General features: G+C 43.5%; 1 long non-coding RNA gene across 1 annotated transcript; it reads right to left on the bottom strand.

The window, feature by feature from the left end:
- Positions 1-1,777: 1,777 nt before the first annotated feature.
- Positions 1,778-24,375, bottom strand: LOC135301378 (uncharacterized). The gene is made up of 3 exons (XR_010363142.1): positions 24,269-24,375; positions 4,176-4,222; positions 1,778-1,947 (listed from the first exon to the last, which is right to left on the bottom strand). It is a non-coding gene; the product is annotated as an uncharacterized LOC135301378 (long non-coding RNA).
- Positions 24,376-27,722: the final 3,347 nt, after the last annotated feature.

The raw sequence follows: 27,722 nt of genomic DNA, 5'->3' as shown, positions 1-27,722 counted from the left end.
CAGAGCCCTCATTCAGGAACCAGCCCTTGGACAGGAAAACCAAAGATGAGGCCCTTCAAACTGCCCCAAACACACGCAGCAAACCCCGAAGCTGGACTAAGTTAAAACACACCGGAATTAGAAACTGAAAGTCCAAGCAGCACAAGGCACCAGTGTGCAGAGAAGCTTTGGCTCCCTGCCCACGTGCTGACTACCTGAAAAGCGCTGATCCAGGGGCTCTCCGGGAGCCACCACACAGAGGGCTCCAGTGTTTTATTTCATGGAAATGTGCTTCTGGACAGCTTGAGCTGAGCAGCAAAGGCTTTACAATGCACTGACAATATCCTTTGCCCTCCTGACCCTGTTTATCTCAGCCATTTTATACCAGGCTCTAATGGCCTAATTAAGACACTTTAGCCAGAGCGGTTTCACATTTCCCAGCAGTAAATGAAACCCTGGCATGCCTTAGATCAGTGGGAGTATTCCTGAGAATGAACTTCAGAAGTTGGCCAAGCAGCAGGATTGTGTGTCCTTGGTGTGCCTGGGAGCAAAGCCCCATTTGGGACCATTCTGTCAGGAGGGGACAGCTCTGTTGCTTAAACACAGGTTATTGGGGCCATATGAAATGCCCTTTGGCACCTGAGACATGCCTGTGGCTTGTCAGCAGTGAGGCAGGACTGCTGTGTCCTTGACAGCTCTGCCTGCATGGGGAGAAAGGGGCCCACAGGTTTTGCCACTACAAGAAGGTTAATCCGGGTCACTTTAGAAAATATTTGGCATATGCTTGCCATGGCAAAGCTGGAACTGCTAGGAGTCCTACACTTGCAGTCATCTTTGCTTCTTCCCCTCCCACCAAGGAAATCAAGGCACAGGCTGCATTCTCATTCACTTCTAGGCTTGTTCATCTTAGCTCAGGCTGGATGATGCCAGCAGCTGAACATTGTTGCAACCTTGTAGCTCTCCACTGGTAAACATGGAATGAACTGGAAATCTCAATCCAAGCAGAGAAAGCTGTTAACTAAAAATGAGTTCTATAAAAAGTCACATCCCACAGGCAGTCAAGTATTTAGGCTTTATTTTAAACCTGTGCCATTGAAACACCCTGATAATCTCAGGTGATTTCTATGCTGAAAAACAACCAGCACTTACCCACTTTTGGAGACCAGGTCTTAAAATGGTAGAAAGATCACCCTAGAAAAGCAGATCTGAAGAACCCTCGCTCTTCTTCTCCTTGGAGACAGGAAACATAAGTAGTGACAATCCTCCAGTATTTTTAACAAGTATTAACTCTCGTCTATTAAAAATAATGATTACGCCTCTCTGAGTGCTAGTTTTATGAAGATGGTATCTGGAAAAAAATTAATTAAAATGAAAGTGATTTTGTCATAACAAGATTACATAGAAAAAGATAAAACAGGGCCAGAGATTATAATGGAATATTGTTTCATTTATCTGGAGCAGAAATACACCAAATGGGTTATTTGGATAAATAAGGAGTTTTTTTACCTTGTAAAATGTTAGCTGCAGGGTGAAGGTGAGACTGTTTAGTCAATAACTGGGATATGTTTTCCATCAGTTATCTCTGGTAATCTTTTGTTCCAAAGCTGGGAATACAGGCTTTGCTGTGAAACAGGACCCAGATGCAGGAATCATCAGCTGGTGCTGACAGACTGCCCTGGTGCACATATTCCTCTGTACATTGTTAAACTGAGAAAGTCTTCCTTTCTCAACTCTCATTTCTGGTTTACTTATTTTCTGAGAAGAAAATATTCAAGCAATTCCTGCAGTGGTACTCTGACATTAAGTCTCTTTATAGAAGTATTTGACTATATTTTAATGCAGAGAATCTTCACCTTGATGTCTAGGTGCTAGATTTTGATGTTCATTCCAGTGCTGAGGCACAGAGAAGAAGCAGCTTATCCACAGAGTCTTCAACACAAACACCTCATTGCAGCACTGAGCATCCACCTTAGATGTGAAAATACACAATATTAAAGAGTCCTCAGACTCCAAAAACTCACTGAGTTAAATAGGCCGATGTCATCCGATTCCTGCTCTTTTTCCACCCCTCACATCTTAGGAAGATGTCTGAATTTCCTGCTCACCTTGTCTAAACAGGGGAGGCTCCTGACAGAAGCTGAGCTTTTTATGCACTTGAAAATTGTTTGATTGGAAAGATTTTAATCTCCCACCTACACAGCCTCCCTGTTGGATGAAGTTGCAGGTGTATGGGCCACTCCAGAGAAGCAAACTGAACCAACCAGAGGCTTATACAACAGGCAGCATTGATGTTTGTTTTCTTGAGAGCAGAGTATAGTGCCTTCCAGCTGCAGGGGAAAAGGGAGAAGAATGCCTTTAACTGTTTTTATACAATAGATGTAGATGGGAGCAGGCCAAAATCCAGGCAGGCACCCCAGAGCTTTAGCATGAAGCTATATGAAAGTTTGGATTCAAAGCTTTGGGTTTGTTTCTTTTCTTTCTAATAGACAAGAGGAAAAAAAAAATGAGAACAAACAAACTATTCCAGATATTTTGATATTTAAAATCCAACTCTGATTTTAAAGCCCATCTGTAGCTGGAGTATATTTAATAAACTTATCTTAAGCAATGCACAATTAGCAGCTTACTTGAGGAAGGCCTGTTTTTTCAAGGCACCCTTGAAGTTTCAAGGCACCCAAATGAAGTTTCCCACAGCAGCTGAAGACACCCATTACCTTGTGGATATTCATATTTGAGCCAGCCAAGCTCTTCCCTGAGCACCGTGACATTTCAGAACACTAGTATGTATAAAATCAGCGTGACTTGGCCCACGGGTTGGATCAGAGAGCTCCAGAACAGCTCATTTTGACAGTACCCGCACACAGGAATTGATTTACTGCTGGTGGAGCTTTGTTTTACTTTGCCTGTAGCAAACGTCAGAGCAGGAGCTGATTTCTTGAGAGATAGCCAGCTGTGGGGACTCATTTTGCCTTTTTTCTCCTTGTAGAAGTAACTCTTTCTGGCGTTGTTTCAAACAATATGTTGGTGTTGGAGCCATACAAAGTATCAAACATTTGGTTAAAAATAAAATTACACCAACCCCAGGAAAGAAAGGCCTGACGGAGATAAATGTGATTTAGTAACGTGATAAAGCAGTGAATCGTGCAAAATAAGCATCATTACCTGGTTGAGAATGAGAAAACCAGAATATGGAACATTCAGTGCTGGTTTACCTACTTCATTCAACCTGGCTTAGGTAGAAACAGGAAATTCCAGCTCAATTCCTAACACCTCGTCTTGTAAAGGACTTTCCCTTGGAGGGAAACACATTTTTCTTAACATTAGGAAATGAACGCCTCTTGCTGATGACCTCTTGGGGGTTTTACTAGGAAAAAGGTGTGAGCTTTGCATCCTCACTGTCCAGGCACACTGGGTCACATTATGGTGTGAATGAACAGACAGGGGCTGTCTCACTTGCTCTTTGCTACATCTGAATTTGCAAGAGCTCATATACCTATTAATTCAAGTATTTAAATAATCACTGCCTTGCTGTAATAATCTCTTGAAAGAAACAAACCTAGAAATAAAGAAAACTGAAGCTATTTGTGAATAATAACTTAAGTAAAAGGAGTTTAGATTAAAGAGGAAGCTTGGCCACTCTTGTAGCTGTGGCACGACACAGCAGCTATGTAAATAAATTCCTGAGAGCAGCTTCAAGCCATTCCAGTGAAGATATTTCCCCTTGCCATATACTTGAGCCTCTTGGGAATCAGTTTCCAACTGTTCCACCACCAAAGCTGTCCATTCAAAGAGCCAAACAAAAAAATTCGAAAATTCAACCAAAGCAGAAAGCACAATGTGCCTTTCTCTGGGGAAAAAAAAAAAAAAAAAAAAAAAAAGAAAAAAAAAAGAAGAAGAAGAAGAAAAACCACAAGCAAACCAACCCCTGCAGAAAGGATGCTTTATTTAGAGGGTTCAGGAAGTTGAAGCGTTGCCTTCTATCAGCTCCCAACCGCAGAGCGAGCATCAGGAAGCACACAAAAATGAACTCACTATTCCTGCAGGGAGCAAGTGCCAGCGGTTTGCTTCCAACCTTGCAGCCCTCCCTGCCATCCCCCACAGGCTTGTTAATCAGCCAGTGTCTCCTGGTGCTCCTGTGCTGCTTGGCTGCTTCAAAACAAAGGCTTTCCCAACCAAACACAGAAAGGGGCACTTACCTTGTTTGAATTTTCTCTTTTGCCAGCTGTCCTGAGACTTCAGAGACCTGAAAACACAGGGGGAAAAGCGAATCATTACCATAAAAGTGGGGGAAAAGCCTCCTGTAGAGGACAGTGATGGAGTAATTAAAAGGCAATTGTGTTTTGAGTGCTGTCATTAATACTGGCTGACACAATGGTAGCGGCTACAGTTTGGATATAGCATCAGCAATATACAGCAGTTATTTAAAATAAATATATTTTAAACCATGTAAGCAATATTCTACATAAACTCAAAGTTGCCTTTTTTTCCCCAAAAACTCCAAAACTGAGAATGTTTTGCAAAAATTTCCACAGTAAAGTCTAAGAAAAGCAACAGTTCTAGTAAGAGGTCTAAAAAAAATGCAGCTGTGTTGCCAAGCTGGATAAAGTGGCAATTGTTAGCAACTAACTAAAGAAGTGAAAAATATCTGTTGAAATAAATGAGCAGGAGATCTTTCTCCTTTTTAATGCCTTTATTAAGAAGAATCAGCTCAGGTGGGGAGAAATCGACGGGTTGCGCCCACGCCGCCGCTGCTCCCAGGCATGGCACGAAGAAGGAGGATGATGCAGCTTTGTCCGCTGGTCTGCAGACAGAGCTGGGGATTCTGTCCTCACGGGAGATTAGCAGATTCCTGCTTTTTTGTCTAACACCCCCGGGCGTCTCTTTAATCAACATCTTTTCAGGTTAGGGTGAGAAGCAAAAAGGATCCAAGCAGGTACGGGACTGCGCTCCCATCCTTAGACGTCACTTAAGTCACTTGTTGGTTCGTAATTTTAGGGGTTTTCCTGGGAAAACTGTAAAAATTCAGGGCGCAATGCATTTCTCATCTGCATACTGGCTCTGATGTCACTCCTATTCTCTTAGTACCTGGAGGGTCTGTCCTGGTGTCCCTCCCTGGCAAGCGGCCAGCATCAGGGGGACAAGGGTTAATCACCAGCCATTAACAGGTAATTGAAGAACTCTTCTTTGGCAGTGAGACTGACTTACAGCAACTGGTCTGACTTGTTTTTAACTCTGCAACCTAAAAAAAATACAACTTTCTATTCATAACATCTGTAATTTCTCTATGGCTGCAGTTTATTTGCAGACATGGAGCTTGGAAAGCATATCTGAGGAATACCTCGCTACCTTTCCTAATTTCCTCAGGAAAGATCCTTCAAACCTGTGGAAGATTTACACTTCAGGGCTGCTTTAAAAGGCTTGTGCTTTTGGTGTTTTTTCTGATCAACATTTTTTTTCCTTTCTGAAAAGCTTTTGCAAAATAAATACAGCTCTATTTTTTTTTTTTGCCAGAATTGTCTCCTTTCATCAGCATACTGGCCATGTTTAGAGTGAAAAAAGAAGGCTGTGGTCAGCTTTTTCTTTTCTGGGGCACATTAAATGTTGTGAACAAGGGGGTAATTTGTGCTGGAAATATAAGATTATTAATGTAATATAAAATAAAGCTTTAAGATCATGCCAGCCGAGGGGAGAGGCTGATTGCCACACAGGACAGCTCGCAGCCGAGGAGGAGATGCGTCATTAACATACGAAGAAAACCTAGCCTGCACAGGAGATGGGCACTCCCCTATGGCATGAACAAGAAGCCCCCCAGCGATGATGGCCCATGTAGATGTCCACCTCAGATAGACAGGACCATCAAGGACATACTTCTGAATGAAGGATTCCGGGAACTGGGGACCAGGAACTGGGGACTGGGAAGTGGGGATCGATACACATCAATTCCCAGACTTTGTCCAGCACAGGACAGAGAATAGACACTGCATGAATATGGAGGACTCCAGGAGGGGACAAAGGGACTCCTCTGAGGGCAAGAAAAAGAGTATAAAAACTGAACTCCGCCAGGCCTCGATGTTGAGCAGGGGGATCCGGTGTGATAGAGGCCGGATCACAGTTCACCCGCACCAATCCCGGGGTCGGCACTACTTCTTGATTGTTGGCGGTCAGGACTGTATATCAGTCACAAATAAATTTTATTTTTATTTTTGATCTAATTGGCTGGATCAATTTTTACCTATAACTTTAAATATTACTGGGCTGGAAGGTTTGGAGAGGGGGGGGGAAATTGTGATTAGTTTTGGTCAAGCAGCTGCCACCAGGCCCATCCTTCCTAGGCCACACCAGCATTTCTAACCTTGGGGTGAAGTGCATTTCTCTTTCTGGTCCATGTTCAGGCAAGGAAACATCTGGAAAAACAGCTTTTTCTCAGGACAGCCGGTCTTCCCTCATGACAGCAGGGGCCAAATATCTTCACCTCAGGCCCATTCTAGCTTTCAGATGGGTAAAATAAACTGAAAATACCATTTTAGGGAGAGGAACGCAAGTCAACAGGCTTCAGGTAGTTGGCACTACATTTCCAGAGAAATAATTTAGGGAGGTCTGCAGTCATTCAAGCCCTTCTAAAGCCATCACTCCTCTCTCTCACCCCAAGAATTGATGTTTCTCAGAAATGTATTTGGAAGGGAAAATTAGAGATCAGGAATTCTATTGGCCACTGTGTCAAGAGATTTTTTGGATGGGGAGGTCCAAGAAATCCTCTTTGCCTGTCTCAGCTTTGCATGCACTCATCTCTGATCAGTGCTGGCTCTTTCCCAGTTCATTTCTACTTTTACCTCTCCCAAATGCAGATTACTTTCCAGGACACTCTGGAATTATTTAATTAGCGCAGCCAAATAACTGGGCTGTGATTCCAAGTAGACAGAAAATGTCTCTGATGGCAAATATAGACCAGGATTTGAGGCTCGCACCACCTTTATTTCAAACTGATTTTATGTTTAGTTGAAGGAAGTGCCCTATATGGAAGATATTCTCAAAGGATTTCTGTCATCTCAGCCCAGCTGTGACCAGGAAATGAGAGTTTGAGTAACAATAAGAAAGGAGAAAATATTTGGTGGTTTTTAAATAAATTAATATGGAATTGTGAAAATCATCAAAACATTACAGCACATTTGGATTCCCCAGACTGGAGTCTCTCTCCTTCTACCCATCCAGAATGCAGTGGGTTGAAACAAAAATCTTATCTAAAAAAAAAAAAAAAAAAAAAAGAACCCTGCATACTATTCACATGGAAATACCTAATTTGCTTTTTCATTTAGGAATGCCTTGTGCATTTGCCTCTGCCCCCTACCAGTATTTAACATTGTGTTAAAGGTGTAAGACATGAGTCAGAAAATAACTGCTTTTGTTTGCGTTTATTTTGTGGGTAGTTTTTAAATATGTTCCTCATTTAGATATCTTCCTTAAGCACAATAAAAGTTAGCAGAATAGCTGAATCCTGAAAAGCTGAGACATGCAATTTCATATCCTCTGGCATCATAGGGTTTAAATAGATCTGTGATGTGGATACTTGATGAAATAAATCTCTGTTTCAGTGGACTTCACCTAAATCAATGAAATAACCTCCTGTTTCTCAGCAGTTCTTGCAAGATGTTTTGCATCTCTGCAGCAGCGGAAGTTAGAAATATGAATGTGTTTAGGAAATTAGATTTTACCTAATCCATCGCTAACCACAAACAAGTACATTAAAAAAGCAGAACCATCACCCACCATTTCTATTTTGTCAACCCAAGAAAGGATAAGTTAGCAGCAGCTTAATTATTTTACCAGTGAAACTGGATTTTGCTTTAAAAGAACAGAAGAAATGTATGTTGTTACCATGTCACAGGCAAAGAAACTGCTGGAGATAGCTAGTAAAGCCCAACATTTAAAATGCACATGGATACCTTTAGCTCTACACTTGATGTTATCTCCTGAGCGATCTGCAGAGATATTAAGGTGCTGGTTGAAAACAGATGGGTAATATAAAAGTGATTCCTGCCCTCTGACATCAGCACAATCAGCACCTCTGTTTCCCAACCAGGCTGGGAACTGGCACCTCTTTAGTGGCAGGGACATAAAAACACTGACCAGAGACATCTTGCCTGGTGCACACTCCTTATTCCACAGCTGCAAGCACCAAGAACAGGCTCACGAGGTACAGGACTGGATCACATCAGGGCAGACTGGATGGGCACTCACCCACAAGTTAATTAGAAACATTATTTTCCCCTTTTTGTCTTTACACCCTCATTTCCACATTTAATGTGGAAATGAGGGTGTAAAGACAAAAAGGAGAAAAAAATGCTGATTTCTATTAATTTTCCTCTCATGGTACAATTTGGTTTCTGACATCTAGGAGAAAAACACTTCCCATGGCAACCAGAGGCTGTAGAAATCCCCTGATCTGCCTCCCTGGCAGCTGGCTAGTAGAGCAAAAGGGGAACAGGCAAATGCTTCCATGAGGACACTGCTGAATCCCTCTTAAGGACGGGGAAGGGGACAGAGGATGTGGTTGGCCCTCAGTGCCATTTCTGTGACAGTGAAAAGCACCAGCAACGCACCATTCCTGCAGCATTCCCATGCTGGGATGAGCCCACTCCTGCTCCCAGAACACACACCAAGCTCTCATTTATTCCTTGCTCAGCTCTTCCTCCCCATCACCCCTGTACCTCCTTTTTCTTTTTCTTTCTTCGCAAGAGCCACAAGGCCACTCCATCCTTCCCTGGCAGGGACAGTAATGTCTAGCTGCTGCTGCTTCCTGATGTCTTCATTCCTCCTTTCCAGCCCCTGGATCATGCACATGAGCTATGAACAGTGAGCACAGGGGATTTTGGAAGCCATGGAGAAAAGCAGCGCTCCCCCGGCACCAAGACTCTTTCAGTGTATTTTGAGAGATAAAGGTTTCCTCTTGGCCATCTCATCTGAAAAACTGGTTTATCCCCCATTCCCACCGTAAATAATTAATGAAACCACATTAATGAACATATCTTGACAACCCCCACCTGAGAAAGCAAAGTATTAATCACCTGAGTAGGGTACAGCACAGGTGAGGAATGGAAGAACTGAGAAATCTTGGAAGGCATTTATGAAGTAAGACACTGAGAAGCAGGCGTGCAGGAAGATTTATTTATTTTGTGACCCAACAGAAGCACTTGCAGAGATCAGTGAGACACTGGCTTTTAACCTGGCTATATGCCTTTGAAAAATCTGGGAGGCTCCTATCTGAATCTTAAATCTGAGAGTCACCTCTCTGAATCTCAAATGTTTTTGGAACAGACTTAAATGATGAATCCAAAGGGACAGTGTTGTCTCCAAGTCCCAAGTTAGTGTTCAAACCACCAGGAAATCCTGACACTAGGAAATCTACTGGATCCCACACTTTAAATCCCAGGGATACAACAGGGCTTGGTTAGGATGTTTGTTTTAAACCCATCCCGTAGAAAAAGAGGATGCAGGCTTGACTGATTGGTATAGTCCTCTACAGACAAATTCAAATTAACAGAGTTCTTACCACTGATCATCCCCATCAGCTGCAGTATCTGTTCATCAAAACATCTGCTCAGAAACTCCACAGAAGTGGAGGCAGAGAGCCCAGAGGAAGCAAGATATTTGGCACAGGCAACAGGATATTTCTCCATGGTGAATTCTCTTCCAGCAATTTCTGCACATGGTGCAGAACCCCAGGAGGGACTGCTGTGATTCATTTTGTGTTACAAGTTTTCATTCCTATTTTCACAGCTAGCATGGAAGCATGATTCCTTCATTGATGCTTAAGTTGACAGGGTTTGTGTTGCAAGGTGACAAGCCCTACTGAAAGGCTGTCTCACACATGGCAGAGAGTGATCTCCTTCAGGTGGGAGGTGCATGACTTTGGAAAGGGCAGCGTTTGCTGCTTTTTGGCAGGTACCCATCCCTCATCTCCCTCTAAAAAGAAAGCACACATTACTCTGCAGAAAAAGGATTTGCTTTCATTCAGATGCCAAACTAATAATTGGCATTTGTTCTTCACAGTTAATATTTATTCTTCTCCCTCAGAGCCCTTACTGGTCATTAGGACCTCATCACGATGCACATCCCACACGAACCAGGCATCAGTTTCATCTTTACATGTGACCTCAGGTGAGGGCTGTGAAAGAATAAGGAAAAATCAGTGCACATATTGTTCAGCCCTGAAGTAGAGAAAAACGTTTCCCATTTTCAGTGGGCTTTTATTCAAGTTTCTCACCTGGATGTGGTGCCCACTGCTCTATACCACGAGTGCATGCACAGCCTCTGCTGCTGACGAACTCCACATCATCACACATCAGTTCACTGATGCAACAAGGATGATCTGTATTCCCTGAACAAAATCTATAAACTTGCTGCAAAATTTTTACAACCCATTTACAGAAAAGTACCAGTGTACCACACAACACACAACAATGTTAACAGCAAAGAGATATCCACAAAAAAATGAAAAGTATGATTTAAATGAACGGGAACACCCAGCAAATAAAGGAGGCAACTTACGTGGTTCTAACAAAGTTAAAGATAAATCGGCATAAACAGAGAACACAAGGAGCTATGCATGGCTTGCTTGTATGTGGAATTAGCTGACTGTTTATTGCATAAATCTCAGAGTAAATGAGATGCACCAGGGAGCTCTTGAATACTCTTTACTAGTAGTAAATCAGCTACTTTTCATTATTTCCCACTGATGCTGTTAGTGGAAGTGTATTCAGCTAATTTTTAAACAGAGTACTTTCTGTACCCAAATAGCAAACAAATAACTGATTAAATGGAGAGATAGCATACCCAGAAGATTTGCATCTATCTAACATCACCTCAAGTCATATAATTATGCTTTGTAACAGCACTATGAAGGGCTTGAACTAAAATTTACCCAAGATGGGGAGAGTAATTGCACCAACATGAGGTTCCTAATTTATTTTTTATTATCACACACAACCCCCCCCAGGAGTATTGTGATGCCTGAAGATCCCTCCAGTCTCCAAAACAGAAGTAAGTTCAACTTTAGCCTTTTGAATAATATTTTGTGTTTACAGATATGAAAGTGTTTTGTCCAGGGATTTTTTTTCTTCCCTCCCAAATCTGCGTGCATGAAACCAAGGGCAGAACCATTGTGATGTTCCACATGTCATCATTGCTTCACCTGCACAGTGAGATGCAACAAACCCACAAATAAACTGACAGTTACACTCCTGGCACTCACATTTCCATTCCAGCCCACCAGCTCCACAGCACAGGTCCTTGCTCCTGGACATGTAGAACCATGAAAATTCCACATCCACAAAGGAGCAACTTCTGTGCTTCCTCCCAGGAGTACTGGAGGTAAGACAATAGCTCCAAACATGCAGGGAGGTGATGGCAGGCAGGATAGGCAGGCTGTGACTGCTCTGCAACAAGCTTAAACATTACACTTATGTGACAGCTCTTTGGGAGAGGGAGACATTACTAGCCATGGCTTGGATTAGAGACAGGAAAAAAAGGGAAGCAAATATGGCTTGGAGTGGAAAATAATTTGGCTTGTGCCACTTACTTTACAGTATTTATTGAGGATGGTTCAAAAACATTTGTTTCTAACAGCTGCACGTCCTCTAAGATATGGCCAGGTAAGATGGTAAATAAGCTCTGTGGTAATTTAAGTCTCCCCTGCTTCACCAAACACTTTGAGCACTGCATTTGTGGAGTCAGCTTCCAGCCTCTGCCTCAAATTTGCTGCCTCATCCATCCAAAACCACCTGGCCTCAAGCATGGGAGAAGATGGAGAAAAAGAAATCTTGAACTCCCAGCTGGAGAATATTCTTAATGCAGACAAAGTCCAAATAATTGCATTCCTCATGCTCAATTACCTTTATTTACTACCTGCTCAACAGATGAGAATCCTACATACACATACATAGATAGGAAACTTCTTGCAGATCCAAGGACTGCCTAAAAATGAAGCTCCTTCCTCCTTTCCAGCTCCCCAAAACTACTCTGTCTCTGACCAGCCCAAAATTGCACTGCCTAAGGTGTCTAGAAACAGGAACCCGCTCCAGATCATGTTTGTCCTGGGGGGATGAGACAGATGATGTTTCTTCCAGCCTTTCCTCGAATCACTCCTGCTGGGGAGCTCTCCTGGGCTCCAGCCAGCTAAACCCTTGGAAGAGGGGGAATGTCCTGTCTTAACCAACAGGATAGTCCCAGTGCTCAGCAACAAAGTGGGGCAGGGGTTTTTAAAGGTTAGCACTTTTCTCCTGTCAGGAGAAAAATAAGGAGCAAACCAGACAGAGGCTCTATTCTACCACATGAACATAAAGTTGGCCCAGAGCTCATGATAAAACCAACTTCCATTAAAAAACCAAGCAAACAAGCAAAAAAACCCCTCCATAACAATAAAATCCACAACATTAAGTGCACAAACATTCTCCAGCAGTCTGCCACAACAGCATTGCCATGTGGATGGTCTCCGGGGACTGATGCTTATACATCTCTGATAATGCAGCTCAGAGGTGCAAAGTGAATCCACAGAGAGGAACCACTCAGAGAACAAATCAAAGGCTCAACAGGCAGCACATCCACATGGCTCCTTCCCCCAAGAAACTGACAAAGCTTATAGAATGTCATGGGGGGAGCAGAGACACCTCATCCAGTTCGTGGATTCTCTGAATTGTCTGGAGGATTTGTCACTGCACACGTACGTGGTTCTTGTCTCTCCTCAGGCTCCTATCCCTGGCCAGTTCTGGGGGAGAGGATTCTGAGCCAGGTGAATCACTAGGTGTCCCCATTCTTGCATTCCTGTCACTACTGAAAAAAAATGGCTAAACTTTAGCTGGTTTTAGTATTTCTGGTCCTAGTTCCATTTAACTTGTTTTAAAAAAGTTCAAGTTTATAAGGCAAGCTACAAGTTTGGCATGCACCTTGTAAAGTGAGGGGATATAGATATAGATAGATATAGATGTAGATATATAGATATAGATATACATACATACATATATATACACACACACATGGAAGGAGAGTCTTGTTGCTCCTAATGGACAGAATTCTCCTTGGGATTTGTCCTCAGTCCCAGCTGAAGCCTGGGAGGAAGTAGTCAGGCTCTGCAGTATTGTTGAACATTTTTGTGCAGTGGGATTCAGACTGGTTTGTAACCTGCATGCCAAATTCCACTCCTTAATATCATGTCATCCTCTTGGTTTTCAGCTGGGTTGTCTCTTTGCTTAATACTAAAATTGAGAAAAATAAAATAGTAGAGCTTTCTCTGGGGGTTATTAAAGATGGTGTCCTATTCCAGGGGTTGGACCTGAGCATCTCATCATTTTCTGTAACACCACAAATGAGAGCTGAAGTGATGCCAAGGGCTGTGGCATGCCAGCTCCTGAAGCAAAGCTGCAGCCTGGGGAGAACCACCTCATGAATTTAGGATGTGTGTACCAAATAGATCTCTGAAAGCACAGCAACCCCCATCACCACTTGCAGCAAACCTGTCAGACAAAACTTCCCCTCACATTTGAGTTGGAATTTAGCCAGAGTAAATAATGAATGAATGTCATTTCTTGTTGTTTGACTAGAGAGAGACATTGGTGATACCTGGCAGGTCAAGTGTGCCAGTCCTGCCCTCTCCTGTGTCCCATGAGCCAGCTGTAGAGACAAGATGTTTCGTTCAGATCGTTCTCAGTAATTACCGAGACTCTCCTGTTTACCCTGGTAGAAACACCGGTAGTGGAGCATGCACCTCTGTTTTACCTGCACTGGCAAAAACACACAGTGGAGATCAAGAGATGAAAGAGAAAGCTTTTTCAGCATTCTGGCTAGCTGCTCTGGAAACCCTAGGAATTCAGGAGCAAGGATGCGCATAGACAGGCCTGGAGCACTTCAAGCAAGTGTTGCCTTTGCCAGATCACCTCCTTCTTTCAGCTTCTACCAAGCCAAGAGTGAGGACAAGACATTGTCAGCCTCCTTTAAAAAAGAAGTTATGAAATAAAAAACAATGTGGTTATCCCATCACAGAGCAGCCCCTCAATAAGCATAGCTCTTGAAAGCCAGTGCTGCAAAGGGGGGATTGAGGGAATTGGGGTTTCTGACTTGAGTCAGGAGCAGCCCTTCCCTCACCCACCAGCAGGTTCTCTTCAAAGCTGTGAGCTGACACATCATTTTCAGAATCATTTCATCCTGTGAGCAGTGCCTGGATCAGCCTTGCTGCACACAGTCATTTGCAGACCTGCTTCATCTCCAGTTATCCCCAGGGGATCACAGAGCCCCTGGTTTTGAGGTAGCAGGGGTTTACAGTCCCCAGTGCCTGCCCAGCAGCAGTTGGGCCTAGTGGAAGTATTTAGGATTTACATAGAATCATAGAATAATTTAGGTTGGGAAGGGATCTTAAAGATCATGCAGTTCTATCCCCCTGCCATGGGCAGGGACACCTTCCACTATCCCAGCTTGCTCGAGCCCTGTTCAGCCTGGCCTTGGACACTTCCAGGTATCGAGGGGCAGCCACAGCTGCTCTGAGCAACCTGTGCCAGGGCCTCAGCACACTCAGAGGGAACAATTTCTTTCATGCCTCGATTCAAGGTAGAGATTTCCTCTTGATTTTTTCACATGCCTGTTGTGTGCTGGTGAGGCAGAGCTGCTGTGCTCACCCTGCCTGCTGTGGGGCCAACACTAATGCCTATTAGGAGACACAGATAGATTTATACAGACTCTTTCATTCAAAACCAAAAATGTAGTCAACCAAACAAGCAAGACTCCAGCCCTTCTTCACCTGCCAGTATGGAGGTGGGGGAAGGAAATGGGAGCACAGGAATTTTTGTAAAAGAACAAAGGGAATTCTTACAAGATAATTTCTGAAGTTCAAAAACTAGCTTCCTCTTACAAGGTGTTTTGCTTCCCTGAAATCTCTGCATACTTACAAAGAAAACACTCTTTTCTAGCTGAAGCCCAAGCTGCCTCTGGACGGAAGTCAGAGAAGTACAGATGAGGATGCAGCCTCTCCTGTACCACTGCAATGTTTGACTCTTCCAGACTGTCTATTTTTCCTACACTTACTGTATTTTCCATGGTCTCATCACTTGCCTGTTTTCCATCCTCTGATCACTGCAGTTTTCCTTCTCCACTCTGCTCCTGGGCTTGCTCCTGCACAGGAAAAACCAGCAGCCAGGCTGTGGCAGATCAAAAGGTCTGAGCTGTCAGTATTCAAACCAGCTGCACAGCAGATAAAAGCAGTTTGCCTGTGCACTGCTCACTGCTCAGGCAAGGAAAGGACATTTTCCCACATAGCACTTCATTGCAAGAGCCCCTGACAACATGAACAACCCAGCAGAAAAACCTGACCCCTCTTACAACACCAGCTTAATTTTCTTTTGCCCTTCTCTAGTAAACCCCAGTTTGGAGACTCCAGTGCCATAAAAGTTGCTGGAGAAAGGAAGTCTTGAAGCATAAATCCAGCACAAAGCCTACAGAAGCACCTTAAGCTCTCAAAACAAAGGGGTTTTTGCTTACAGGTGTCAAATTCCCAAGGACAAATATTCATCTCACTTCAAATTTAATTTTCTAAATTGTAATTTATCTACTGAAAACAGAGCTGGTTAATTACCATCTGTATCAGCTCTTAAAAAAAAATTGTTTTCCTCCTCTTTTTCTATAAGAACAACAAATACCAAGGATTTTAGGTTCTGGTTTTTTCACCCATGGTAAAAAATAAAACCTCAGATCTGAAGAGCATGAAGCTTTAAGGAAAGGTATTTGGTTTCAAACATTCCATCTAAGGCAACTCTTAAAACGTTTCTGAGGGAGAACACCCCACACCAGTATTTTCCTTCCTTTGACACAAATAATCCCATGCAACCACAAATAAATATTTCTTTTTCCCTCAAGAGAGATGCCACACACAGGAATGCATTACAGAAACTGGGGGAGGAGGGGCAGAATAAGCATATTCTCCCAAGCTGACACTATTTTGGTGACCCCAGGACTTGAGCCCCTGTCTGTTCCTGGCAAAACAAGCGGTTTACAATAACTCTTCCTTGCTTGAGGCTAAATTGGGCTGGGTTTTAGGACTTGACCATCTCAGAAGAAAAATAAATTTTTATGTTGCTTGGGTCATCAAGTAAAATACTAAGGAGGTGTAGATTAAAAAAATAATCATACTTTCAACAGAAATAAATCTTATCCATGACACACTCATCAAATATTTGTAACCACCCACCTCCAATGCCTCTCCACTGCCACTTAGGGCTTGCTGTAAAAACATTCTGAGGGAGAGGACAAAAAAAAAAGTTATCAGGAGGAATTCTGTTAATTGTCACCAAAAGGCTTTTGCTAGATCATTTCCTGTGCCCTGGATCCAGCTGGAAGTGCTGTCCGTTGGAAGGCTGGCACACAATTGCCCGGATCTGCCACTCGCTGCTGGACAAACGGAGGAAACTGCAGCCTATCATAAATCTGTCAGTCATGGACCAAATGGGCATCATAAGGGCTGGGCTCCTCTTCCCCCCAGTTATCACTTGGCAGACATACAGAAACAGAGCTGGGAGATAAATAGCTTTTTTCAGTGGCCCAGTCCCACAAACTCAGCTTAGAACCACAGGATGGCTTGGGTTGGAAGGGACTTTAAAAATCGTCTCATTCCACCTCACTCTGTCATGGGCAGGGACACCTCCCACTATCCCAACTTGCTCAGAGCCCTGTCCAACCTGGCCTTGGACACTTCCAGGGATAGGAAGCTTCTCTGGGAGATGTGTGTCAGGACCTCACCACCCTTGCAGGGCAGAATTTCTTCCATACATCTGTCCCAAATTCCCCCTCTTTGCATTTGTACCCATTACTCCTTGTCCTGTCATTCCAGCTCCTGATGGAGAGTCCCTCTCCATCTTCCTTGTGGGTCCCTTCAGATCTTGGAAGGTGCTGTGAGGTCTCCACACAACCTTCTTTTTTCCAGCTAAACAGCCCAAACTTCTCTCAGACCCAAAGCCAGAGAAGTGAAAGAGGCTGATCCATGGAGGAGTGGAATCAGAGGGAGCTCAGGAGACCTGCCTATGGTCCTGCTCTGCCACTGGTCTGCGGAGTGAGCTGTAAACATTTCTGCTTTAAAAAATGTTATAAATGAAAAATAGCCAATTTTGATTAAAAAAATTGAAAAGAGAATTTATTTCGCGACCGTAATACAGTCCCAACAGCCACCAATCAATCGGACAGCGTACCACCCCTGGGAGGTGAGCCGGGTGGATGTGAGATTGGTCTCGCTAGCACCAAATCTTCCTCGTCCACACCTGCTGCTCCGAGGCAGTGGTTCTTATATGATTTTTTTTGCCCGCGGCAGAGTCTCTTTGTCTCTTTCTAAGTTCTTCATATTCAAGTTGGTTTCATTCTTTGGTTCGGGCTGCACAAAACCTTCGTCCGGGAATAGAATAATACACTTCCCTGATTCCTGGAATCTGGCATTCAGATGGAAGGTGTTGATGGCCCTGGTCATCTCAGATTGGTATCTCGTCCGGGCCATCATCGCTTGGGCGTCACTGGACACATGCCTTCGTGAATGCCCATCTCCTGTACAGCTGAGGTTTCCTTCGCACCACAACATGTAAATGTTGTGGTGATGCCACTCTGCCCACCTGCCACGGTTTCGCCATCCTGGGGAAAAATCTCTCCCCTGCCCTTGTGTACCGGCAGTTTATTTTGTCCATATATATTTTATACATCTTTTATTTCCACGAATTACTAACCATATTTCTAACAAAAAACAACAACCAACCAACCACCAAAAAAAAAAAAACCAAAAAAAAACCAACCCAACCAAAATCCCAAAAAACAAACCAACAAAAAATGCAAATCCGAGCAAAAACAAGACCAACCCTTCTCTTTAGGTGTTTTCAGTGGATGAGCTAAAGATAGTGATGTCAAGCAGTATTAAGCTAATTTATTTAATGCAAGGTGATCATCTCTGTTTTGACATGCACAGGCATATTTGAGAAATAGGACAGTAGGTAGAAACAAAAAGACAAAACATTTGTGAATTTCAGTAACAGAAGAGCTGTCCTGAGATTCCTTTCTCCAAGCATCTGGTCCTGAAAAGTGTCAACATTTTCCCAACAGCTCGGTGGCAATTACAGATTAACAGAGGTAAAACCACAGTGACAGCCACTCCTGAAGTCAGCAGGGCAAACCTGGGCTCAGAAAGGAAATGGAGACACCAGGAGGCAAATGGCAGGAGCTACAGAGGAATTTGGGGGAAGCAGGGAGGCCCGGAGTCCCTCTGGGATGTGGGAAGGGGAGTTGGGGTCAGGGGTTGCCAGCGAGGTGTGAGGAAAGCCCTTGGACGTTGGAAGAGTCCTTTAAGTAAATGTTGTGGATGCCAGAGGTTGCTAGGCAGGGACTGGGTGGCTGCCCAACAACAGGCACACAACAAATAAATAATCAATAAATAAATAAAACCACTGAAATGCTTTGCTGGTTCCTGCCAAGGGCACCTCAGGCAAAGGCAAATGCCAGCAGGCGAGGCAGGATGGAGCCCAGCTCTGCTGGCTCCCAGTGCAGCACCCAGCCAGGAGGTCGAGGTGCCACTCTCATCCTGCTTTCAAAAGGAAACAGACAAAGCTGTTACCCTGGCAACTTCCAGAGCAGGGGCTGTTGCAAGAACATACATTATATATGCAAATAAAAGCATCCAGGCACAACAGCCTGGGGAAAACAAACAAAACAAAACAAAAAAAAAATAGCCAGAGTAATATTTCCAGAAATAAGTGCCTGAAGTAAGGCTTCTACATCCAGAGCTAGGACTTTAAATAGATAATTTACTTTGCAGAAGCTCTGAAGGACTGCAAGAAGAGAGCTTGAACTTTTCCTAAAAGCTTAGCTAGTTTATCAAATGCCTTATTACAGCACCAAAACCTGCTGTTGAGGCCTGGCTGTGAAAACACAAAAACCTCTGCTGTCTTTTATAAGAGCAGCTACAAATCTCAGCTCAAGGCTTTTTGCATTGTTTCATGCATAATTTCTTTTCAGGCACAGGGCATCTATACAAACTAAATGGGTTTCGTTTTCTCTATCCCCCAAGTTCAATACAATTTATAGCTCCTGCACTTTCCCATTGTTAAACTCATTCAAAACTTCAAGAGCTGCCTATGCACCCCTCTTCTTTTCTCCCTATTATACTGATAAGCCTCCATAAAAACCCTGGAGCACCTCAACATGAGTCATGCACACATTTACCAGGTCCTTGGAGCAAGTCTAAACCTACTCTAAAATCTGACAAATTAGTTGTCTTTAATGCTCACATATTAAATATTTAGGGATTACTTTCAATCCCCTATCAAAGATCTGTCTTCTTCACTGATAAGTCGTATAATTCCCGAAAAAGATGAAAGCAGAGCCACAGCTGCCTCTCTGTAGAGCTCTCAGTCATTGCTTTCACACACAGGACAACATTTTCCCTGGGCTGTGGTTTTCTGGGCAACACTTCACCTACAAAAGGACAATTGGCAGAAACTAAAAAATAAATAAATAAATAAATAAATAAATTAAATAAAATAGAGGCAGAAACTGAATCCCACTCATAATTTAGGGCAACCCCTTGGAAAGGAAGCTGTAAACATTGTCAAGTCAAGAGTGAGCATAAACACTACATTAGCTATCACAGAAAGTCCTTTATTTTAAAGTGATACCATGCTTTCTTCCCCTCTTTTTGTTGCTCCTTTGCAACTGAGGCAGTCCAGCCTCAAATGCTTTGCTGAGAATACGGATTTTTATTCTGCTCAAGTGCTTTTAGCAATAGCAGGAGCAGCTCGCCCAGACAGCTCCAAGGGATGCAGAAAACAAGTGTCCTTTTTACAAAACAGGCTTCCAGGGACTGACTTCCACCTCGGTGCCATGAGGAAACAAAACTTGTGCAATTGCAGCCTGTCCCCTCCAAGAACCCAGTCCTCTCCCCAGCTAGAAATGCCTGATCCCATTATTAGCCCGTTTAGAGCATTTGCAGGGGGAGGGATCTTATGGATGCCTTGAAAATTATGTTAGGTCAAGATTTTTTTGAGAACTAGAAGTTGACTAAAGGACAGATTCAAAGCAACGTCCCCACTGAGGGAGGGAAAAGACAAAAACAGCCCTGCTCAGCTCCTGGCTGCCCTTCCCCGTGGAAAATCTGGCAGATCATGAAGCTGAGATCATTAAGTCAGAAGAAAGGGAACTGCAGAAAAACCTGAAGGAAACCAGACTCCATCAGCTGCACCACTCAGCAATTTGTTTAGTCAATTGCCAAAGTAAAACAAACATCGAAAGAAAAACATCTGGGAGGAGAAATTGGAGAGAGGGCTCTGGCTGTAAATTTCCTTCCTTTCCCCCATCAGTCAACAGCCTCTTGGCTTCTACCACACAGAAAGGCACCGGGGTTGAGCTGTTATTTGCTTTTTGGAGAGAGCTTTAGGACAGGCTTTACAAAACAAGCAGAGGTGAAGGAGGGAGAACCGCTCAGTTGCCCGGTTTTTAGCACTTCTGGAAGTGCCTAAGGGGGAAGGAGGTGCTCTGCACACCCAGACCCAGCCAGCCTCCCATCTGCTGGGCAAGGCTGCAGCTTCCCCATCACTTCTAGGCACGACTGAGTTCACTCTCCTTATGAGAAGATCCACAGCTGACCACGTGGAAATGTAATTTTTTTAAATCTTCTTTCCAGCAGAGAAGACAGAAACCATCTCATACATCTCTCTGTCAACAAAGACACAGCAATAGCAACAACATCTGTGTTAGTGGAGGACAGCACTGAGTTTAGCAGAGAGCTGAGAGCCACATTTGGGGCTGGTGCCAGGAGAAGAGAGCTCTGTCCCAAAGTATCACATCACCTGACACCCAGGTGAAACCGAGCCCATTGAGTGAAACACAAACCGTTTTAGGGTTATTACAGCAACTGGTTTGAGAGTCTGCTGTGGGAGGGCAGCAACGCTGGCTGAATGCAAAGGCTGGGCCCAGCAGCAGCAGCAGGCTCCATAAATAAGATCCTGTCAGCCTGGCCATTATAAGCCTTGTGATCCTTATTTGGTACATATCCCACCCCCTTTTGAAAAATCACATGAGGCTGGAACTTGGCACACAAACCTCCATCCTGCCCTGGGGTTTGTGCAAACCTCAGCTCTGCTCAGACTCCTCCATTTGACCAAAAAAAAACCAAACCAAAACCAAAACAACCATGAAGACCTTATGAAGACCTTTGCAGGAGACTTTAGCCACTAGCTCTTTTTGCCATCAAGGACAGCCCAGAGTGGTATCAGCTGATAGGATTTCTAGATACCCTTTTGAAGTGACAGCCCATGTTGGTATTAACAGCTGGAGAGATATGCAGTTTTAATGAGGTTTTGAAGGTTTGCAGGTCTCACAATGAATTTAACAGATGTACAGGCAAAAGTCCTGCTTTATGAACAGCTCTAGCATCTTCTCCCATTTCCCTTCCCACAGAGCACAGTGTTACAAACAAAGCCTTCCTAAAAGAGATCATCATTATCCTGACCAACCTAGAGATCTTTCCCTTAAAGGGATTAAATAACTAATAACTTTGAAAAGGCCAAAATTTAATATTACTTCAAAGATTATGAAAAGATGATCTTTCATTAGGAAAACAGAAAAGGACATTTTGAATTTAACCCATTTTCCTCATTTTCAAAGAAGCTGAAATGGAAGACAAAAAGATGGTGCTTTGGAAAGTGAAATCGTTGAAGTAAATTATTTCTTTTCGCTTTTTAGATCTCCCCAGGATAAAAACCCAAACCCAACAAACAGCTAAGATGAAATAGTGAGGGCTTGTCTGAGCTGGAAAGCTTTATCTACTAGATATGTAGCTGTAACTCTGTAAGTCCCTGACTCCTTTTAGTACAACATTTTCCAGCTCAGTTTAGTCAGTTTCCAGTGTCATAAACTGACTTAAAAGAGGAAAATAAAGCCAAAATTTGGGAGAAAGAAAGCTTATAGCAAAACAAGAGTGTTCACATGGGTAGTTAAAACAAAATTTAACCTTGGTATAAAATCATCCCTTGACTTTCATGTTTAAAACTTTCCCACGTAGACAATTTCTCAGAGGAAACATGAGGGTTTGGGAGGGAAGTGGGGTGGGAAGTGAAAATACTTTCCCACTGCTAAGCAAAATGAGAAATAGAAGACATAAAGGCAAGGTTTAAGAAACAGTTTTCCCTCAGATGTTGTTCCTTTGTCCTTTCCACTCTTTCTCCCATTTGTTTTAAAATAAGAGGAAAATAAATAAAACCTGAGGCAGCCACTTAAAGATAAAACACTACCATGATTAAAATTAATAAAATTGGGGGTGGGGAGGGGGTGCATTATTATTTTGAAAAACTCAACTCTTTTTCTGACACTTATCCCAGATACTAAAACTCTGACTTTCTAATTAATTCACATTTGGCAACACAGGAGTGTCATGGCTGTGACACACAGGCTCCATTCTCCCACCATATTAATGTCTGTCTTTCCCAACATGCAGTTTCCGAGATTCTGCCTTCTAGAAACAGATAACATGTTAATTGCAATGGTCCAAGCACAAATATCTCCCACATTTTGCATGAGACTCAATGCAACAACAGCCAATTTGTAGGCATATCTCCACAGGTTTCTAGGCAACTCCAACAAAGGAGGCTTTTCCTGGAATTTAATGGAAGTCAAAGGTGAAAAACTCATACTGGACAATTCAGCAGAACATGTGCTACTACCAGGCTTCCTGTTATATCCACACAAACCATTCTGAAACTGCCTGGCAAGTCACCAATGTATGGATTCCAGGGCTGCCAGCACTGCCAACTTCAGACATTACAAAAGTAATGAATCAGGCCACCAAAATACTGTTCTGAAATTACCTTCTGCTTGCTGAGTTTGCTGGGGCTACTGGAAAAAGATCTAGACTTCCTTTGCAGCAGACAAGGGGGCTGGAATATCAAAGACACTTGAAAGGAAGTCAAAATTCCCAAGCAATTACTTGTTTCCAGGTGCTGGGGATTTAATAGATACTAAAAACAACATCATCAAAAAAACATTCCTTTTGTGTTACAGACTGTAAAGCTGAACCATTCTAGGCTATTTGGGATGTTGCAGGAGACCCTAAACCCTGCCAAGCAGGCTTGCTAAACATGGACAAAGTATTGGACATTTGTTCCCCATTTCCTCTAGGAAGGAGTGACAAGAGAGTGCCTTAGAGCAGCACATGGAAACAAAACAGTCATAATTCCATTTTACAAGATCACCCAAAAAGAAAGCAGAAGACAGTGTATCCTTCAGCTGTGTCCTTTGGTGTTTCCGATAAGGATTAAGGGGTGTTTCTTTCCCTGGTTTCAGAATTGTGTTTGTGTAAATGCAGCACACACTTGAAGGAAAAAGTGTCTAAAACTAGAAGTTAAGTAAAACAAGCAAGTTATTTTTGTCTTTGCAAGTACTAACAGGTGCCCCAAAAAGATCCTGCTTGATTCAGTTGCCCACCTTTATCTCTGCACCCTGGTCAGGAAATCACATGAGAATTAAGTTATTCCATAAAACTTTTGATATTTCTTGATTCTGTGTGGGAAAGATTAGCTACATTTGTTCCCAAGTTTCTCTGTGTTTAGTCAGAGAGTGACATTTGAGATAGTTTCAGAGAATCGTAAAATGGCCTCAGTTGGAAGAGACCTTAAAGTTCACCAGTTCCAATCCCCTGCCATGGGCAGGAACAGCTTCTACTATCCCAGGTTGCTCAGAGCCCCGTCCAGCCTGGCCTTGGACACTTCCAGAGCTCCAGGAGCAGCCACAGCTTCTCTGGCAATTTGTGCCAGGGCCTCACCACCCTCACAGGGAACAATTTCTTCCTCATAGCCAATCTAAACCAGCCCTTTTGCAGCTTGAAGCCATTCCCCCGGTCCTGTTACTACATGCTCCTCTGTGAAGTCTCTCTCCCACTCTCTCTTTTTTGTTTTTATCAAAAGGCATTTATCCAACAGACTGCCATATGCCTCTATTGCAATATAGCAAGAACAATTCATTATGAGCTCAGTAATTATATAACAGTGAGGATTACAGGGAGACTCCAGAGAAATTTTAAAAATCTAGTTATTTTAAACCCTTGCATATTCATGTGAGATTTCAGTAAGTTTATATCCAGAGCATCACAACAACAAGCAGTGTGAAAATATTCTGCCTCACCTGACACTACAGAGTAAATACACAATGTCTGTTGCTGTCAAAGCAAATGCACAAATGTTACTGAGGAGGGACAGGACCCAAACAGGTGAAACACTCACTGACATTCCCTCACCTGAAGCAAAGATGTGTCCATAGGCTTTGGATCCCTGAACTGTGCAGATGTTTCCTTCCAGAGGTGGTTTGGTCTGCTGTCAGCTCACAGCAACCAAGGGATCGTCATCATTTCAGAGCATGCTGATGATTCATACATGGTTACATGGCAATATTTACTCAGCTCTCAGGAGGCAAATTCATTAGTAGGGATTAGTGAGCTGTCAAGCACCCATTCCCTTGCATAAGAACGATATTCCCTAAATAAAAGTTCTTATCTCCAACTTGAGCTTCTACCCCAGCACCTATTCCCTCTTATTTAATAAGGGGTGAATGAGGACTTGTAATTGTTTTCATGGATTGCAGGAGAAAGGAACGCGGGGGAGGTTGACAGTGAAAAATGGAGAGGTGAATGTAGCAGCTTGTTTCTCAGCACAGCTGAGCATAATCAAAGTACAAACTTTTGATTTATTCAGAGCCAATCATGGTTGCAAGGGATACAGACTTGCTGGATAAAGATTCATCTCTGGCCAAAAGCAGACAATGACATCAAGCACTGCACACCTAGCAGCAGAGCAAGGGGGTTTCTGTTTTTTTCCTGAGTATAGGAACATACTGCAGGCTCTAGCAAACCATTGCCTTTTGGCAGATATCACACAATTTCTGTCTTTATGTAAAATTTGCATCACCAGTTCTTGCTCTATCCAAAGCATGCTCCACTCATGGCTAAAATGGAAGAGATCTGTGCAGAGGAGCATGACAGAAAGCTTGTCAATTACTGCAAACACATCCACAAACAGAAGGAAGAAAATACTTGTTAAAAATCAGCAGAGCACAACCTGATCCCTTGATAAATGGCCACTGAATTTGGGCCAAAACAAAGTAGGCTGTGGTTTTCAAGCCATCCTGCTGCCAAAGATATACCAAGAAAGGAGCACTCCCTGCTGCTGCAGTCTATCTAGCTCCAAAACACCACCTATGCTTTACCAGTTCTATCATTTGAGCTAGTAAATGTTATTTTCTTCTTGTGCACTTTTAAATAAAGCTGTCCTAAGCAGGACAGGCCAAGAATATGGTATGCACTGCTCATCTAAAAGCTGGAAGCCACTCACAGGTGTATGAGAGCCCTTAATTCTGCCTTTATCCTCATTTGAAGAAGCAGCATCAAACACAGCAAATCGAATTCCAGCCCTTGATGCTACGGAGGAAAGAATAGTGAGTCTCAGCCTGCCTTTGTCCCCATGAACAATGCCATTTGCCATATTCACCTTTCCCTTTGGTACCACTACACCACAAAATCCCAGCAGGTCAGGTTACTGCACTGCTCACCTGCCTCTGCCCTATGCCATATGTTGGAGGGTCCCCTGATGAGGCCCTGGTGTAGCATTTCACTTCTGAGTGGGCTTTTATCATAACAGAAACAGAGATGGGAGCAACAGTGAGACTGAAGGCAACTGGGTTAAAAACATCATGAACCAGCTTTGTGCTACCCGTTGTTTGCCCATGGAAATCCTTCATCTGAACAGAGCAGCGATGGTAAGTATCGAGGCTTCTGAAAGCCCAGAGCCCTCCCCAAATGTCCCTGTGACCCAAAGAGACCCGCAGGGCTTTAACCAATGCAATGAGAAGCCTCAGACATTTGGCAGTGTTTTGCTTGCCTGAGAGATGGAGCTGGGTGCTCTGATGAGCACGTGCCCATGCAGCAATGACATTCACTTTATGTTTAAAATTAACTCACTAAAAATCTCCTTCTAGAAAGTGCCTCAGATATATTAGAAACAGATAGGACTGATAGCAAAAATCTCACCATCATTCACTTCCAATGTGGCAGTTCCCTACAAAGCAAATAAACAACCTACATACACCTGTGTTTTATCTGCCAGTAGTCTAGAATGCAAAGTCTTGGAAATGGACAAAAAGTGTTGCCACTATGCTAAAAAACACCCAAAACAATCACTACATGAAAAGCCAACGCACTGTGGTTTCCAAGATTTTTTAATGGATCAGTTGTGGCTGTTTCTGAACTTTTGTTCAGCTAGAGCTTACAGTATGTAAAACTGGAGTAGTAACACCATTTCCTATCACTAATTCTGTTTCTCTGCCATCCTCTTATGGAGAAGGTCTCTTTAGCCAGTGGTGCACATTTGCCAAAGTGATTGGAATTCAACCCTGAAGAAAACACACTGCAAGGGCTGCTGATGGTAGGGGAAGGAGGAGTGTACCTACTCAAACTTGCTGCCTCTGGAGGGCTGTCTGCCCAGGAAACACTGAGGGCTGCTGGAAATTTCACCATCCAACTGTGCAGGACAGCAGTTTATCCTTGGAAGTGCAGAACTGGAAGCACATGCCAAACAGCTAGCAGTGAGTACTGCTGGCCTCCATAGCTTCTGCTCTAATCAGTGAGGGGAGGGAAAAAAGGATTTTTCAGAAAAAGAGATGGGTGCTCCCTAATTGACACAGGGTGGGTTTTTTCCTGCTGTGGAAATGTGACATCGAGGAACCAAAAACAAAATGAAATCCCACAAAATATTGAACAAGCACATGTTGAATATAAAAGCAGGAGGCTTTGTTGTCCCAGAGCAACAGTGCACAGCAAACATGGGCATGAAGGCTGCAAGCCCACCAGCACAGGGATACCAATTCTCTATTGTGCAAGTGGCATCCAGCTGCCCTGCTCCAGTTCCTAACTCTTCTGTGAGCAGGGAGAGAGACAGGCTCCCAGCGAGGCTCCAAATTTCCTCCACAAGACACTGATTGTTACTGGTGATGGTATTTTCTCAGTGTAAGTACCTACATATGATGTGTAACAGACTGGGAATATCTCTGAAGTGAATTACTTTCATAATGAGGACAGTGTTTGGAAATTCAACCCATGCTGCTGTGTTCTGCACTAGCAGTAGGATCAAACTTAGCAATCAGTGAAATTAGTGGGATGGGAAACATTCATATTCACGGAGAAGGAAGTTTTGGATTAAGAGGTAAAATTTTGAGATGATTAACTAAATTCAAACAGGGATCTTCACAAAAATGGGGAGAGGTAAGAAGAATGACTCTTAAACACTCTAATTCTGGACTTTCAATATCAGGTGTGGGAAGGAAGCTCCCATCACTAGTGCAGAAATCATTCTCTCTGCTGGAGCCGTAGCCCTGGAAGCTCGGGAGCGCCTGTCCGTGGTGTGCAGGATGGCTGAGTACCTACACCTGGACAGCTCCCTGCTGACCCTGCTGCAGCACACCGGCCTGGCAGCCAGGGGCTCACACGTCCTGGCTGAGGACACTGGGCACATCAACCCCGCCGCCAACAACTACATGGGGCTCTCCTTGCCCATCACATGTGGAGGCTTTGTCTGCTCCCTGAGTTCATCCAGGTCCTGCAGCAGAACATGAACTCATATCACCTCTCACAGGTGCTAGGGTATGAAATTGCAAGCTGGAGAATACTCAGGAGAGGGGAGTACGAAAGAAAGTCCCTAAGA

Source organism: Passer domesticus, chromosome 5 (genome assembly GCF_036417665.1).
Source record: "Passer domesticus isolate bPasDom1 chromosome 5, bPasDom1.hap1, whole genome shotgun sequence".
NCBI lineage: Eukaryota > Metazoa > Chordata > Aves > Passeriformes > Passeridae > Passer > Passer domesticus.
This window is presented reverse-complemented; position numbering and strand designations above follow the sequence as displayed.